Below are 17,610 nucleotides of genomic sequence, written 5' to 3'. Positions count from 1 at the left end.
GTGGTCTAAAACCTTAACCCAAAACACATGTATTGTTTTTGATCGAAATGGCCGACTTTGCCACATGGAACGAGGGGTATAAGTCATCTCTGAAACAGAGAATCGGCGCAGGGGTGTCTAGAGGTGACAGAGGTTGTGTTTTGTGGAACGGAAGGGTGGATGATGATGGCTATGGCAGAATCAGAATTCAAGTGGGACCGAAATGTAAAGACGCACGTCTACACAGAGTGGCATATTATCTTTACAACGGATTTATTGACGATCTGCATGTATCACATGTCTGTCACACAAGAAATTGTCTAGCGGAAGATCATCTATCCCTGGAGCCTGCTTACATCAACAATGAGCGAAGGACTTGTGTTAACAGTGGACATTGCTACACTCATGGTGTCTACAGAAACTGCGTTGTACACTAAGTTTCGGCCCACATCCCACACCACCACCCACACCGATCTCCGTACAACAATCCCCCCCCCCCCCCCAAAATCTAACGTCTTTCACATGTCCCAGAGCAGGGGGACGTGTTTTACTAGCTCTACAGTACAGTTCACCTATTTCTTCGAATAAGAATGGTCCAGACTAGACATAGCAGCATGTACAGAGTCCGTGCTATAACCCGAGTCTCCTTTCTTGTCTCTCTTTTCTGCTTTAGCCTGTCGCAGATGGCAGCGTCTCAGTCTGTATGTCCAAGTCTTTCTCCTTTGTCGATGGTAGGCCTCTTCTCTGTCGATTGCTTCAAGCGCAGCCGTCCCCGGGCTTCCTTGGGAATGCGACGCGCCCAAGAATTCGTTGGCGCGGCGTATGGCGGCCCCGGACCCGACGGAGTCTCCAAGAGCGGCCGCGTGAACCCGACCGTTATAGTTCTTTTTGAAGGTCATTGCCTTGGGGACGGCCTTCAGGACTCTATTGTGAAAGGCCTCGCTCTTGTTCGTTGTAAGCAGCATTCTCTGTCTTTTAGCAGTCTCTGGGCCGAGTCTGTAGTCTATGAAGGCCTGCAGAGCCTTGCTGTCGGCTTCGGTCAGTGCCAAATTCCCTCCTCCTGGGATTTCTGGGGCGCGGCGACGGCGGCGGCCTTCTGGGGTGTGCTCGGGACACGTTGCCATTTCTAAGCTGCAACTAGAATGTTCCCCTGATATACAGTTAACTAGAGTGTTGCGAAATTGCTCGATTTCGTCGAGGAAGCCTGCGTCGTTGTCACCGTGGAGTTTCCCCGCATTATATAGGGCGCTGGTGCACTTCTTCACTAGATAGCGGCCCACCTGCCGACTTGCTTCCTGTCTCTGTACTTTCCTATTGTTTCCACCTTCGAACACTTCAAGGTACAAGTTGTACGTCCGACGACTGTGGTTTCTCTGATTGTGTTGCATACAATCCTGCTTTTCTGCAGGTTCCAGACCGGCTTCACGAAGGGCGTCGTTTGTTCCTCCGATGATTTGTGCATCATTGTCCGACTCCATAATCCCCACTTCCAATCCATGTTTCAAAAGCTTCTCCGTGTTCTGTTTCGCCATTACGCGTTCGCTGGCACCCAACTTTTTGTTTGTGTCAAAAGTTCGGGTACAGTCGTCGTGGGTACCGGGGCCGGATGGAAGTCCCTGTCTCTCTAGATCATCGCATTTTTTACAATGTTGACTCGCCGTACTAACGGACACCAGCATCTTCTTGCCGGTCTCCGCCTCGAAAAACGGACATTCCGCCTGTGTTCCCGGCTGTGCCATGGACCTTCCTTTCGGTGGGTTGTTGTACGCCACGTCACTTTCCACTGTGACTGTCCGCCTTTCTTTCAGTCCCGCATCTAGTCGAAGCCGCTTCACTTCAGCCAGCGTCTTACAGTTCGCTTCCATTTGCTTCTCATTTAGCTCCACGTATGCCTTACTCGCCACATTCAGTTTCTTCTGCAGTGTTGTTCGGCTAGGCCCTTGAATGTTCATTGAAGCGAATAAAGGTTTGATGGCAGTACAGCCGTACCTGTCCTTGGCCCCTGGAGTGACGGCCTGGATGTTGAGTTTGACGGGGAGCGGGCCGCGGGTCCCCGGCCGACACGTGTCGGCTCTCTGGAACAGCTCTGCGGGTGTAGTCTTGTAGCCGCACGCTTTGCAGAGAAGTGCCTCCTTACATCCAAACCCAATCTTCTTTTCCAGTTTACTCGAAAACTTACAGTCTCCTTTACACACACGTCTGCCGTTAGCTTTCCGATGTCCGGCGTTGAACAGATTCATAAGTTCCTCCATCTTCTGCATGTCTACAATTCTGTTTCCCCTCACCTGGTTTCTGATGTAAGACCGCCGCTCTTTGTAGCCTTTCCTCTTGATACTGCGAAGCCACGGAAGGATGACGTGGTCTCCGGGCCTGTAGAGCATCTGGTACGTGTCCTTATCCAGTCTCTTTTTCAAATCGATGATGGGCGCGGTGTTTGTCAGCTGTATCTGTGCTCCTCCGTGCCCCACGCCAGGCGAGCCGCTGCTACATGACGCGACAGGGTCTTCCGTCACAGAACGTCCATTCTCCGCTGCTGAACCTTTGTTCCAAGGGATGTTTCCAACTTGAAAGTTGTTGCGGCGAAGCATACGACTTTTCAAAGCTTTACTACCGGTTAGTCGACCCATGGTTAAACAACTATGGCGGTGAGAAGCGTCTGGGAATAATGGCTGGGCTAAGCCAGCACTTTTCTTGTACTTCAAAGCGTGACCGCGGTTTAGAACGGGGATGCGAACTACTACCCCCCCTCCCCTCCGTCTTCAATTGTATTATTGTATTTATTGTCATTCCAATGACTCAATTGTATCATTTTTCGTCTCGACGTGAATAGTCCTAAAAAAATAGGCACGGAACCATAATAAGAGATCAAATCTAAAGACACAATAAGAGATCAAAGCTAAAGACACATTTGATACATCTACGTCAATTATAAATACCGCATCTTCCTGGCTGGCTGACATAACGTGTCTCCAGAAATCGCACTTTTGCGACACCTTGATTAAATCTAAACTAGTAAGCGAACTGATCGGTTTCCAACTCTATAGTTTGAAAAACTCTGCGCTGTTTGCAGTCGGGATGCAGTCTTTCTCTATCTCCAGCTATCTGCGACCTCTCTTGCTCAAACTTTAGACCTTAACACACCCTCACTCCCCCGCTATCCCCCTCCCGGTGATGTCGGATATAGACAGTCTCGAGATGAACGCAGCTTAAGATTCCATTTCAATGTAGTTCTGCATGGTACATGCTAGCACCAAGGACAGGGCCTAAGTGACAAGGAAGTAGCAAAGTACAAAGTTCGAAATATCTGAGCGAAACTTCATTGGAACAAAAAGATATTCGGCACACATGTTCAGTAATAGTTGTTCTCTTACACAAATTAAAAGAAATTACATTCAATTTTTCTTAAGGTCGCAGAACACAGTATTAGTGGGCGACCCCCGTGGACAATAGTAGTTCGGGTATGAAGTAGTGCGTCGCATTGCTTGAAAAGGCCGTAGTTTATCTTCTGTGCACGTTAGCGAGGCTGAAACTGTGGTGAACCGGTAGAGGAATACGTCAGTTTTGAGACTGTACGAGTTGGATTACGATGTTTGTTCGGTCGGCGTGGATTCGCGCCTGAATATTGTTACCGCCCGACTACTGTAAGTCGCCTGCAGTACGTTGACCTCCGCTGGGGGTCATACCAAAGTGGCTTTTAAAAGGGAACGAGCCGGCAAATTAAAATGATTTCTTCACACATGGTGTAGATTGAACCTTGAAGTCAAACATATTAAAATTTGACACCCTAATTGTGCATCTTACTATAAATTTTCAAGCGTCGAAGCTTCTCACTTTGGGATCCTTAACTATGTACACCCCCATAGGCAAAATAATGTAGTCTGCAACCTTATAGACCAATGGCACAGCTCTAAAAATCAATCTCTTCAACGCAATTTTTAACCTTTACATTCAACCGATAGGGCACTTGGTAGGTACTTGAGGAATGAAAACCGCTTTACTTTCTCATTCACGGTTACGGAGTTAAAGCTGACCAAAGTTACGCCCCCCACCCCATACTTGAAGTATTATTGACCAATGGCAAAGCTCTAAAAATCAATCTCTTCAATGGAATTTTCAAACTTCACATTCAAACAATAGGGCACTTGGTAGGTATTAGAGGAATGGAAACCGCTTTATTTTCTCATTCACGGTTACGGAGTTAAATCTGACCAAAGTTACGCCCCTAGCCCATATTTAAAGCATTATAGACTAATGGCACAGCTCTAAAAATCAATCTCTTTACCGGAATTTTCAAATTTCACATTCAAACGATAGGGCACTTGGTATGTATTTGAGGAATGGAAACCGCTTTACCTCTCATTCACGGTTACGGAGTTAAAGCTGACCAAAGTAACGCCCCCCACCACATACTTAAAGCATTATAGACCAATGGCACAGCTTTAAAAATCAATCTCTTCAACGCAATTTTTAACCTTTACATTCAACCGATAGGGCACTTGGTAGGTACTTGAGGAATGGAAACCGCTTTATTTTCTCATTCACGGTTACGGAGCAAAATCTGACCAAAGTTACGCCCCTAGCCTATACTTAAAGCATTATAAACTAATGGCACAGCTCTAAAAATCAATCTCTTTACCGGAATTTTCAAACTTCACATTCAAACGATAGGGCACTTGGTAGGTATTTGAGGAATGAAACCGCCTTACCTCTCATTCACGGGTACGGAGTTAAAGCTGACCAAAGTAACGCCCCCCACCACATACTTAAAGCATTATAGACCAATGGCACAGCTCTAAAAATCAATCCCTTTAACGGAATTTTCAAACTTTACATTCAAACAATAGGGCACTTGGTAGGTATTGGAGGAATGGAAACCTCTTTACTTTCTAATTCACGGTTACAGAGTTAAAGCTGTCCAAAGTTACGCCCCAAAACCCATACTTGAAGCATTATAGACCAATGGCACAGCTCTAAAAATCAATCTCTTCAACGGAATTTTCAAATTTCACATTCAAACAATAGGGCACTTGGTAGGTACTTGAGGAATTGAAACCGCTATACTTCCTCATTCACGGTTACGGAGTTAAAGCTGACCAAAGTTACGCCCCTAGCCCATACTTAAAGCATTATAGACCAATGGCACTGCTCCAAAAATCAATCTCTTTACCGGAATTTTCAAATTTCACATTCAAACGATAGGGCACTTGGTAGGTATTGGAGGAATGGAAACCGCTTTACTTTCTCATTCACGGTTACGGAGTTAAAGCTGACCAAAGTTACGCCCCCCCACCCCATTCTTGATGTATTATAGACCAATGGCATAGCTCTAAAAATCAATCTCTTCAACGGAATTTTCAAACTTTACATTCAAACGATAGGGCACTTGGTAGGTATTGGAGGAATGAAACCGCTTTACTTTCTCATTCACGGTTACGGAGTTAAAGCTGACCAAAGTTACGCCCCCCCACCCCATACTTGAAGTATTATTGACCAATGGCAAAGCTCTAAAAATCAACCTCTTCAACGGAATTTTCAAACTTCACATTCAAACAATAGGGCACTTGGTAGGTACTTGAGGAATGGAAACCGCTTTATTTTCTCATTCACGGTTACGGAGTTAAATCTGACCAAAGTTACGCCCCTAGCCCATACTTAAAGCATTATAGACTAATGGCACAGCTCTAAAAATCAATCTCTTTACCGGAATTTTCAAATTTCACATTCAAACGATAGGGCACTTGGTATGTATTTGAGGAATGGAAACCGCTTTACCTCTCATTCACGGTTACGGAGTTAAAGCTGACCAAAGTAACGCCCCCCACCACATACTTAAAGCATTATAGACCAATGGCACAGCTTTAAAAATCAATCTCTTCAACGCAATTTTTAACCTTTACATTCAACCGATAGGGCACTTGGTAGGTACTTGAGGAATGGAAACCGCTTTATTTTCTCATTCACGGTTACGGAGCTAAATCTGACCAAAGTTACGCCCCTAGCCTATACTTAAAGCATTATAAACTAATGGCACAGCTCTAAAAATCAATCTCTTTACCGGAATTTTCAAACTTCACATTCAAACAATAGGGCACTTGGTAGGTATTGGAGGAATGGAAACCGCTTTACTTTCTCATTCACGGTTACGGAGTTAAAGCTGACCAAAGTTACGCCCCCCACCCCATACATGAAGCATTATTGACCAATGGCAAAGCTCTAAAAGTCAATCTCTTCAACGGAATTTTCAAACTTCACATTCAAACAATAGGGCACTTGGTAGGTATTGGAGGAATGGAAACCGCTTTACTTTCTCATTCACGGTTACGGAGTTAAAGCTGACCAAAGTAACGCCCCCCACCACATACTTAAAGCATTATAGACCAATGGCACAGCTCTAAAAATCAATCCCTTTAACGGAATTTTCAAACTTTACATTCAAACAATAGGGCACTTGGTAGGTATTGGAGGAATGGAAACCTCTTTACTTTCTAATTCACGGTTACAGAGTTAAAGCTGTCCAAAGTTACGCCCCAAAACCCATACTTAAAGCATTATAGACCAATGGCACAGCTCTAAAAATCAATCTCTTCAACGGAATTTTCAAATTTCACATTCAAACAATAGGGCACTTGGTAGGTACTTGAGGAATTGAAACCGCTATACTTCCTCATTCACGGTTACGGAGTTAAAGCTGACCAAAGTTACGCCCCTAGCCCATACTTAAAGCATTATAGACCAATGGCACTGCTCCAAAAATCAATCTCTTTACCGGAATTTTCAAATTTCACATTCAAACGATAGGGCACTTGGTAGGTATTGGAGGAATGGAAACCGCTTTACTTTCTCATTCACGGTTACGGAGTTAAAGCTGACCAAAGTTACGCCCCCCCACCCCATTCTTGATGTATTATAGACCAATGGCATAGCTCTAAAAATCAATCTCTTCAACGGAATTTTCAAACTTTACATTCAAACGATAGGGCACTTGGTAGGTATTGGAGGAATGAAACCGCTTTACTTTCTCATTCACGGTTACGGAGTTAAAGCTGACCAAAGTTACGCCCCTAGCCCATACTTGAAGCATTATAGACCAATGGCACAGCTCTAAAAATCAATCTCTTCAACGGAATTTTCAAACTTTATCTTGAGCTCTAGCGTTTGAATGGTTCTTTCCAAAGCAGCAAGAGTAATTTAAAGGGTCCCACCTGTAGCGTCTGCACCCCAAGCGGTAGCGTCTGTACCCCGACCTGTCGCGTCGGTACTCCGAGCTGTAGCGTCCGTACCCCGACATGTAGCGTCGGTACTCCTGTAGCGTCTGTACCCCGAGCTGTAGCGTCTGTACCCCGAGCTGCACCCCGAGCTGTAGTGTCAGTACCTCGAGCTTAAGCGTTTGAATTGTCCATTCCAAAGCAACAAGAGTAATTTAAAAGGTCCGACCTGTAGCGTCGGTACACCGAGCTGTAGCTTCGGTACCCCGAGCTATAGCGTCTGTACCCCGACCAATAGCGTCTGTACCCCGACCTGCAGCGTCTGTACCACGAGCTGCAGTGTCTGTACCCAGACCTGTAGCGTCGGCACCCCGAGCTGCAGCGTCTGTACACCGAGCTGTATCGTCTGCCACCCGAACTTTTAGCGTAATACCCCGAGCTGTAGCGTTTGTACCCCGAGTTGTAGCGTTTCAATGGTCCTTTCCAAAGCAGCAAGAGTAATTTAAAGGGTCCGACCTGTAGCGTCGGTACCCCGAGCTGTAGCGTCTGCCACCCGAGCTGTAGCGTCTGCCACCCGAGCTGTAGCGTCTGCACCCCGAGCTGCAGCGTTTGTGCCCCGAGCCGAAGCGTCTGTACCCCGACCTGTAGCGTCTGTACCCCGAGCTTTAGCGTCTGTACCCGACCTGTAGCGTATGTACCCTGAGCTGAAGCGTCTGTACCCCGAGCTGTAGCGTCTGTGCCCCGAGCTCTGGCGTCTGTACCCCAAGCAATCGCGTCTGAACCCCGGGCTGTAGCGTTTGTACCATGAGTTGTAGCGTTTGAATGGTTCTTTACAAAGCAGCAAGAGTAATTTAAAGGGTCCGAGCTGTAGCGTCGCTACCCCGAGCTGTAGCATCTGTCCCCGACTTGTAGCGTCTGCACCACGAGCTGTAGCGTCTGTACCCCGAGCTGTAGCGTCTGTACCCCGACCTAAAGCGTCGGTACCCCGACCTCTAGCGTCTGCACCCCGAGCTGTAGCTCCTATACCCCAATCTGTAGCGTCTCCACCCCGAGCTGTAGCGTCTGTACCCCGAGCTGTAGTGTCTGTACCCCGACCCGTATCGTCTGTACCCCGACCTGTAGCGTCTGTACCCCGAGCTGTAGCGTTTGTATCCCGACCTGTAGCGTCTGTACTCCGACCTGTAGTGTCTGTACCCCAACCTTTAGCGTTTGTGCCCCGAGCTGTAGCGTCTTTCCCCAGACCTGCAGCTATCGGCTATCCTTAGAGTGTGTCATTCTTATGACACAGGATCATATTCATCTCTCAAGTGTGTTATTCCAATGACACACGGTCAGATTCAGCTATTATTGGGATGTGTCATTCCAATTAAACTGGGTCCGATTCAGCTATCAGTAGGATTTGTCATTCCGAAATACAACCTCTTATGGTAATAGTCCTTTTTACTAGATTAGTCGGCGATTGAGGATAAAATGTAAACATGGAATTCTGCCAAAGTAAAGGACCTTTACACACATTACAGAAGAAAGTTCGGTAGAGAAGACTATCATTTTAGATATCATAACTGACGTCAGTTATCGTGCGAGTTAGAAAAAATGATGAACTAGAGTTCCACGACCTCATACCTTCGCCAAATGATTTTAACCTTTATGACTGACGTATTAGGAGTGTTTCTCATCAATCATAAATCATACCAGTTCATTGTCTTAAAATATAACATGTCCAAAGTATGAGCTGAACAAATTTATCATCAATTATGCAAATGAGGCCCTTATTAGCATAATTTGATTCAACGATGTTCACATTCACATAACGTCCCGATGCCACAAAAAAGGATTAAATGTATGAAATTGCCGTCTTTTGCCAGTGTGGAATAATAGAAGTTACTCATTAAGTATGCAAATAAGGCCCACATTTGCATATTTTCTATCTATCAACAGTCCTCTCTTCCTCAGTTACAATTTGAATTGTCAAATCATGGAACAAAGCAGATTTTTAAAGTTGCCTCATTAATTATGCAAATTAGAATCTGATTTGCATAATTATCGTCCAATCATACTAAGCATCACAAAAGCTATCCACATACCAAAAATCATGACCATCCATCAAGGCCATCATGTTATAGTATTTTCTCATTAATTATGCAAATGAGGTCTTCATTTGCATAGTTCATATCAATTAATATTTTTCTCTTCCCCAGTTACATATGTCACATGTTTCAGAGTCCTATCATGGAATTTGGCGGATGTATAAACTTTCCTCATTAATTATGCAAATTAGATACTGATTTGCATAAAAAGTGTCTAATCATGTACATCATCACTCAAGCTATCTACCTACCAAAAATCATTACCATCCATCAAGCCCTTCTTGAGTTATTCCCTTTCAAAGTCAGACGCAAAACCTGCTCCTGCAGTTCCAAAAAAGCCGCTAGGGGGCCCAAACCCACACCACTTACTCTCTGTCCAAAGATCTATCTACCACTCAAAAATAAGTTCCATAGCATGTCCAGAACACGAGATATCAAAACAGGAAGTTCCGCTGCAGTACCGTAAGAAGCCGCTAGGGGGCCCAAAATCTCATCGTTTTTAGGTCTCATCAAAACCTACCAACATACCAAATATCAAGACAATCCATTAAGGCATTCTCGAGTTATCCTGTGCCACTACAAACAGACAAACAAACAGACAAACGCTACCCTCTGCATAACCTTCTCGGCGAAGGTAACTACTACGCAGTGTCGAATTACATGTGACATTCGTCATGCATGACGCTTCCAGGTAACCTCTTATTATGACTTCAGGAGTCTATTCTGTTTTATCGCTGATGAAACTCTATTTCATCATCCTCATTATCATTTATTTCTAAATAGATGATGATGATAACACATATTTCATTGCCTTGTATAAAGAAGCTTCACAGTCATGGTTAAGGATCATGCCTATTGCGTTTATTTCTCATGATGACTTGATTTTGCATAATACACCTAGAAATGTGGACAAGACCCGAAGTGGACGATAATGGGTACAGCACGATAAAGGGTAGTACTACGTTATGTAGCATCAACAGAACATACTCAGTTCTACTGTCGGTGGTTAAAGGCTTTGTGGTATGATACTCGTTATTTCTTGTTGTATGTATATTGCTAATCTCATATTTTTACGGGTCAACTCTATACAATATCTATTTGGGAAATAACCAATGAGCAATAAGACTCATAATTGTTACCTGCTGCAGTACTGCTTTATAGTGTTTAGTATTGCTACCGGGAAATTAAGCCCATATTTTGGGTGTCCAGAAAAACCCTCAAAACAAGCGCGAAGGCATGATATATTTGTTCACGTAGCCAAAGCACTACGCTCCACGTTTCCGAGGTGACCAGCTCTTATTCACATTTCTGGAACACAGACTCCACACTGACTTCTCCAAAGGTCTGCACCTGTTGGCGAAGTAAACATTCCTGTCAGTCTCATTGTGGCATCAATAAATGACTGGCGTTTCTATAGCGACAAGGAAAGCCGCCAGGGGCCCAAATCTAATAATTTTTAAGACAGGACATAACCTAACAATATACCAAGGTTCATGACAATCCATCCATAGCTTCTATAGTAAAAACATCTGAACGCCACCAAAAACACAACCATCTGAGCGAAGGTAAAAAAAAAGTATACAAATACGTATTTATTAGTATAAGTTTCTGTAACATATGCATTATAGGTTGTTACTTTTTTTAAACGTAAATGTTGCTTTTGCGTTGGTCGCATGTTTGAATTGGTTTTGGTTGCAAGCGTTTTGTAGCCTCGGTGTCATCCGAATTCTATCGGGGATCCCACACTACACTAGTGTAGAAGCCCCGGTAGTAACCAGATGGCACCGATCCTACGGGTTTTGCTGTGATGCTGACGTTCTCACGGTGCTTGTAACTGTGCCCATTTAAGTATCTGTGTCGTATTAAGTTACCAGGAGCTACCGTGTGCCTCTAGTACACACAGGCTTGTCTGGTTTGTACATCAATTAGAGGGTAAAGAAAGCAGTCACACCTTCCACTACATATCGGGCCTGGAGTGACGTAAGCTTGGACAGTACAGATATGGATGATTGCTGCTGATTTTGATCACTTCTAATTCTCCATGGTTACATTCAAATAAACTTATCATGAGGATGAAAGAAAAAAGCTTTTTGAACAATCAAAACAATCTCCCCGAGCGTTCACACGCTAGAACATCTCCAGAAACATTTCTACTAAACTCACAAAAACACTTATCGTTAAATAAGTGGCAAGTTTTATAAGCCACTGCCTCCAAAGAAGAAGGTAAATCGCCCAGTAATGCATGTTAAACGTACGATAGATTTATAGAATGGGCCTTTTTTACGTTATTGTTACTATATGAACCTTTCGATTTAGCATATGGGTATGAATGTGCAAATAAAGAAATCACATGATATGATTAGCAATACATCAGGTACTCACATTGGTCATGTTACCACCGGCTATCTTGTTGGTTGTCTTCATTTTCTTGTCACCTCCAAAGCTCAACTCCATGATGACCGTACCACCCTCCATTTTGAACTCTCCCTGAGTCAACCAAAAGTCAAACAGGTTGGTTTTGCTGTTCGTGTCCCGATGAACAAAATACATCTATATAATCATAAGTTCCAGAGTAGCATTGTTCCAAACAATCGAAATGCACTCCGTAGATTATTTAACATTGGAGGGATAAGACTAGGTGTTCCTGTAAAGTATACAATACAGCATTTAAATAAAGCCTCTGTCACACAGCAGGAAAAGCCACCGGCCGACGAGTCTGGGAGCTTTAATGACATTTTGACAGTAATACGCCGGATTTTCTCTCGATAATCTCGCAACTTTAGGCAATCGGCCGACGTTCTCAGGTCACCGAGCCCCGTTAGATGCGAGAAAATAGATTTTCAGGCGACAAATACTCTGTCGATTTTAAGATCGGACGATCTACTGGCGGTCAACAGATATGACCGATGTTTATCGACTGCGTGACACGCGGGCTTTGTCAATCATGGTGAAAACAGAATCATGATTTGCTAGAATATTCACCTTTTGTTCCCCTGACCCGCCCACGCTCGTGAAGGTTCCCTGTTCCACGTGAAAAGTTAATGTTGTATCTCCCCATGGAGCGTTGCAGTACTGGTGGAAAAACAAATTAAAACATCAAACATCGTAACGCAACCTGTTCCATGGAAACTACCTACTGTAAAATGGGAATGTTCGTGGTGACAACCACAGCGAAAACTTTTGCTATCCCAAGCCCGTCTACCCTCTTGTTTCAACCGCTAAATTAAGACCACCGCGTACACACCGTTTTCAGTCTAACGCGAAGTCAGATCCCATGAACATTTCAATTTTTACAGTACACGTACTAAAACAATGCAGAATGATCATAACGTAGGGTGACCTAATCAAGACAAAATATCGACACAGCTACCAACAAGTTCAATACTTTTTCCGACGCTGAAAGAAACACGCGTACCTTCCACATGGTGCCGTTCTCAGTCACCTCTACTTTGAGGTTAGCCCATTGTTCCTTCTGTCCTTCCATCGCGGCAGCCGGCATACCCATGGAAGCGTAGAACTTCTTCATTTGATCAAAGTCTACCTTGGATAGCTTCCAAGTACCCACGAAGTGCTTCATCCTTTTTACACGTCCTGTAAATAGGGACAGGGAATTTATGTAGAGCTTCTCATAATCGCTCGAGAATAATTCCATTTAGAAAGTGTAGATTCATATTCTTTTGGTTTGCTAATCCATCTAACGGGCGGAGGGCACTATAAACACAAACAGTAGATATGTTTGATCCAACAGACAGACGTTAATGGGACAATAATGCAGATATAAAATCAGAGATGGCCAATCTCGCCCCTGTTCACGACCCATTAACAAACACACACACACACACACACACACACACACACACACACACACACACACACACACACACACACACACACACACACACACACACACACTGTAAACGGATGCAAACTTACTCTAGTTGATGTGCAGTTGAGAGAATTTGTTCCACGCCTTGTCTGTACCGACGGTGCGAGAGAAATGACGTGTACTTTATTTGTTAAAACAACGAGCGTGAGTACGTTTTCGGATTAGCGCAGAAACAAGAAAAACATCGCCAAATATGGAAATATGTTCTGCGAGACTATTAGCTGTTGTTTTAACCCTCATACACCCGAGTGTGGTCATGTTTGACCCCAGGCGTGGATTTTGACGTGCTATCTAAACATGTTTGGTCTGAAACAATTCCTTCCGTGACTTTGTCAGTAGACATCTTTTCTAACCTCTCATAATTTTCTAGGGAGATGGGCACAATACCGTTGACGTTATATAGGAAAGTCTGTGTTGAGTCCGCTGGGGTCATTTTTGACCACAGCAAAAATAATGTGCTGTTTTTGAGACCTGCCCTCTGTAACTCCTGAACTACTTATTGTATGACCACCAAATTTTCAGAGGATGATGCACATGTGAATTAGTATTACCATAACAAATTTCATGTCATAATAACGTAATATGACGTCATTATGACGCAATTTTCTGATATTCTATCCGCCATCTTAGATTTTGACGGATGACGTCATCAAATCAGCATAAAATTTCAATGTTGAGTCATAAAAGTTACATTGGATTACATAAGATGATAACAATGTAAGAAGATACATTTAGCGTACCAACAAAGCCTCTAAACGTCATTGTTTGAACTGAAATTAGCAGATTTTGTAAAATATGCCTGTCAAAAACCCGTTGCCATAGCAACACGAATAACGATGAACTTACTTTATCAATTTGAAATTTTTGTTAAGGATATTTTATGAAAAGCCACCAAGTTTGGTGGCTCTCGCGTAAGCCGTTCATTAGTTTTGCAACATGAAATTTGGCGTGGGCCTCAAAAATCCCCTCCCGGTCTAAATAGTTCAAGACGCGTACGTGGTCCTTCTGATCTTTTTGCATAAATTATGATAATGACCGTGAATTTTTCATATCCAAACATGCCAAAACATTCCTCTTACATTGATGAAGCAATGTACGGATAGCAATCAGTGAAAAAAGTGAAAAAGGAGATTTTACTGAACAAAACATAGTGTGCAACAATTATGCATTTTTTTGAAACAGATATCTACTATTGTTACATGATGTCTCGGAGAAGAAGAGAGACAGGCAGAGAGCCAGACAGACAAAGAGCCAGACAGAGAGTCAGACAGACAGAGAGTCAGACAGAGAGAGAGTCAGACAGACAGAGAGATAGACAGAGTCAGACAAAGAGAGGGTCAAACAGAGAGTCAGACAGACAAAGAGTCGGGCAGACAGAGACCCAGAGAGACAGAGAGAGAGAGCCAGACAGATATCGAGCTAAGCAGAGGGTCAGACAGAAAAAGCGCCAGCCAGACAGACAGGGAGCCAGACAGAGAGTCAGGCAGACAGAGACCCGGACGAAGAGAAAGACAGGCAGAGAGTCAGACAGAGATAGTATCAGGAGGACAGAGAGCCAGCCCGACAGAGAGCCAGACAGACAGAGCACCAGACAGAGAGTCAGACAGAGAAAGAGCCAGCCAGACGGTGAGTCGGGCAGAAAGGTGCCAACCTTAAGGGGAGTCAAGCAGACAGGGGGTCAGACAGGGAGAGAGTTAAGGAGACAAAGATTCAGACAGAGAGCCAGGCAGACAGACATAAAGACAGACAGACAGACAGACAGAGAGAAAATCAGTCAAACAGACAGTCAGACAGCCAGTCAAAAGGAGTCAGACAGAGAGTCAGACAGAGAGAGAGTGCCAAACAAACAAATAAACAAACAAACAGACAGCCAGACAGAGAGAGATTCCGACAGAAAGGCAGAGAGCCAGACAGACAGAGACTGAACCAGACAGATAAAGAACCAGGTAGACAGAGAGCCAGACAGAGAGTCCGACAGACTTATAGTCAGGCAGACAGAGACCCAGAGAGACAGGCAGAGAGCAAGACAGACAGAGACACGGGCAGAGAGTCAGACAGACAAAGAGCCAGACAGAAAGTCAGACAGACAGAGATAAAGACAGACAGAGAGATAAACAGAGAGTCAGACAGACGGAGAGTCAAACAGAGAGTAAGACATACAGACAGACAGTCAGGCAGACAGAGACCCAGACAGACAGACAGACAGACAGACAGAGAGACAGACAGGGAGTTAGACAGACAGAGGGTCAGGCAGACAGAGGCCCAGCCGGACAGAGAGACAGGCAGAGAGTTAGACAGACAGAGATTCAGGGTGACAGAGACACAGAAAGACAAAGAGATAGGCATACAGAGACACGGGCGGAGAGAGAGTTAGGCAGAGAGTCAGACAGACAGAGAGCCAGTCAGAGAGTCAGACAGAGAAAGCGTCAGCCTGTCTGAGAGTCACACAGACATGGAGTCAGATAGAGAGCCAGGCAGACAAAGAGACACACAGAGAGTCAGAAACAGAGAGAGAGAGAGCCAAACAAACAAACAAACAAATAGACAGACAGACAGAGAGAGAGTCCGACAGACAGACAGACAGACAGACAGACAAAGAATCAGGTAGACAGAGAGTCTGACAGAGAGTCCGACAGACTAAGAGTCAGGCAGACAGGGACCAGGAGAGACAGAGAGCCAGGCAGAGAGCAAGACAGACAGAGAGCCAGACAGAGAAAGACAGGCAGAGAGTCAGACAGACAGAGAGCCAGTCAGCCAGAGAGCCAGACAGAGAGTCAGACAGAGAGAGAGTCAGACAGACAGAGAGCCAGACAGACAGAGAGCCAGACAGACAGAGAGCCGGACAGACGGAGAGCCAGAAAGAGGGTCAGACAGAGAAAGCGCCAGCCAGACAGAGAGACAGAGAACCAGAGAGTCTCATTCTACTAGACTACGCTCTTACTGCGACGTCGCTGCGACCTAAGATTGATTTGATAATTGGAATACCGTGCAAAAGGTAAAAGAATGACAAAAACACAACACACAAAGCGTAAAAAACGGATTTCTTCATCTACGAAATTTGAGCACTCTTGTAAATTCTATTAGTATTACGTAAAAAAAATTCAAAGATATCAGACTACATTCATCGGATCTGTCATTTGTAGATATGCTTCTTCCCTTTCGATCTACATGTTATACTCCCTTTCCTCACCTTTTGGGAAAAGACACACTAGCTAAAGGCTAGCTGGTACAAGAATCAATTTATACAACAGTCACTGTGAGAAACATCAGCTGTAAGTGGCTCGAACATTAAGAGTACATGTGACTACGTACGTCAATAACTTTCTTTCCAACATGTAATAAATCTCTCTGATTTTACTCAACACTGATGAGGTTTGAAGCTAAAGAAATAACGCTTTTGCAGTGTCTTTCACAAACAATCATATCTAAGACTACAGACTAATCACTTAAGTTGCGATTGAAAGGCAGTCGTATCAAACACATGACGAATGATCAAACATCGGCTTATCAACAACAGTACTGAGGGTACAACGTGGTATTTTCTTTGATCAATGACTACATGCATTCCACGAGCAACTGGGTTCTGTCACAGGGTTTGCAAGCAGAAAACAAGACTAGATTACTTTCCCAAATAAATCGATACTTTTGAAACAATAACAAAAGGTTGATATGCATTTTTTGGCATTGAAATTGCAACACCTTAACGTTCACACAAATTTACCACTAATGTTAACCGTCCATTTTTGTTATGTTCACATTCCTATGTCACTGAGTTTTTGTATCACTTTATTAATATTATGACAGACTCCTTCTTCTTTCTAACATTTCATAAACACATTGAGTGGCTAATACCTATTCCACAGACCGTATCATTAATTAGTCATCGTGGCTTTACCTGATCAGTCTAGGTGAGAAGTACATGTACTAGATTCTCCATCTTCGCTTTGTATACGCTTAGAATAAAACAACAACAAAATGTTTTAACTTTTTATTCACTGGTAGAGTGCTGGTCCCTCAAGGTCACCCTACAACATTTTGTTATAATCTTAAGGCATATTAGAATTTCTCTCTTTTTGTTGGTCGTATTTTCCTTGAAAGAATATATTTGAGTTGAGGAATACCTCTTATGTACTTCCTTGAAACATATCATATTATCTACAGTAATGTGATTATGATAAAGTGAACGAAATGTGTAAAATGTGACTTTTTTTTCAGATACCAATGATGAGAGACAGATATTTGCTAAAACTTAAAAGATGGAATGTAGCATTTGACCGTTCCTGTCTGATCATCATCATCACCATCATTATTATTGCAGTTTTTTCCATTAAGCAATCATGAATAAGTGAATACGGGCAAGATTACGACGCACTAAAATGTTGTTAGGCTTAGGACCTGGTGTTATCGTTCATCTCACTACCAGACTGTACACGTCATGATCAACATGGTTAGT

General features: G+C 43.7%; 2 long non-coding RNA genes across 2 annotated transcripts; both read right to left on the bottom strand.

The window, feature by feature from the left end:
* Positions 1–10,110: 10,110 nt before the first annotated feature.
* On the bottom strand, positions 10,111–11,760 carry LOC136421142 (uncharacterized). The gene is made up of 2 exons (XR_010753371.1): positions 11,654–11,760; positions 10,111–10,621 (listed from the first exon to the last, which is right to left on the bottom strand). It is a non-coding gene; the product is annotated as an uncharacterized lncRNA (long non-coding RNA).
* A 492-nt stretch (positions 11,761–12,252) lies between these two features.
* Positions 12,253–14,155, bottom strand: LOC136421141 (uncharacterized). The gene is made up of 3 exons (XR_010753370.1): positions 13,205–14,155; positions 12,687–12,862; positions 12,253–12,343 (listed from the first exon to the last, which is right to left on the bottom strand). It is a non-coding gene; the product is annotated as an uncharacterized lncRNA (long non-coding RNA).
* Positions 14,156–17,610: the final 3,455 nt, after the last annotated feature.

Source organism: Branchiostoma lanceolatum, chromosome 15, assembly GCF_035083965.1.
Source record: "Branchiostoma lanceolatum isolate klBraLanc5 chromosome 15, klBraLanc5.hap2, whole genome shotgun sequence".
Classification (NCBI taxonomy): Eukaryota; Metazoa; Chordata; class Leptocardii; order Amphioxiformes; family Branchiostomatidae; genus Branchiostoma; species Branchiostoma lanceolatum.
The sequence above is the reverse complement of the archived record's forward strand: the minus strand, read 5'-3'. Positions and strand labels throughout refer to the sequence as shown.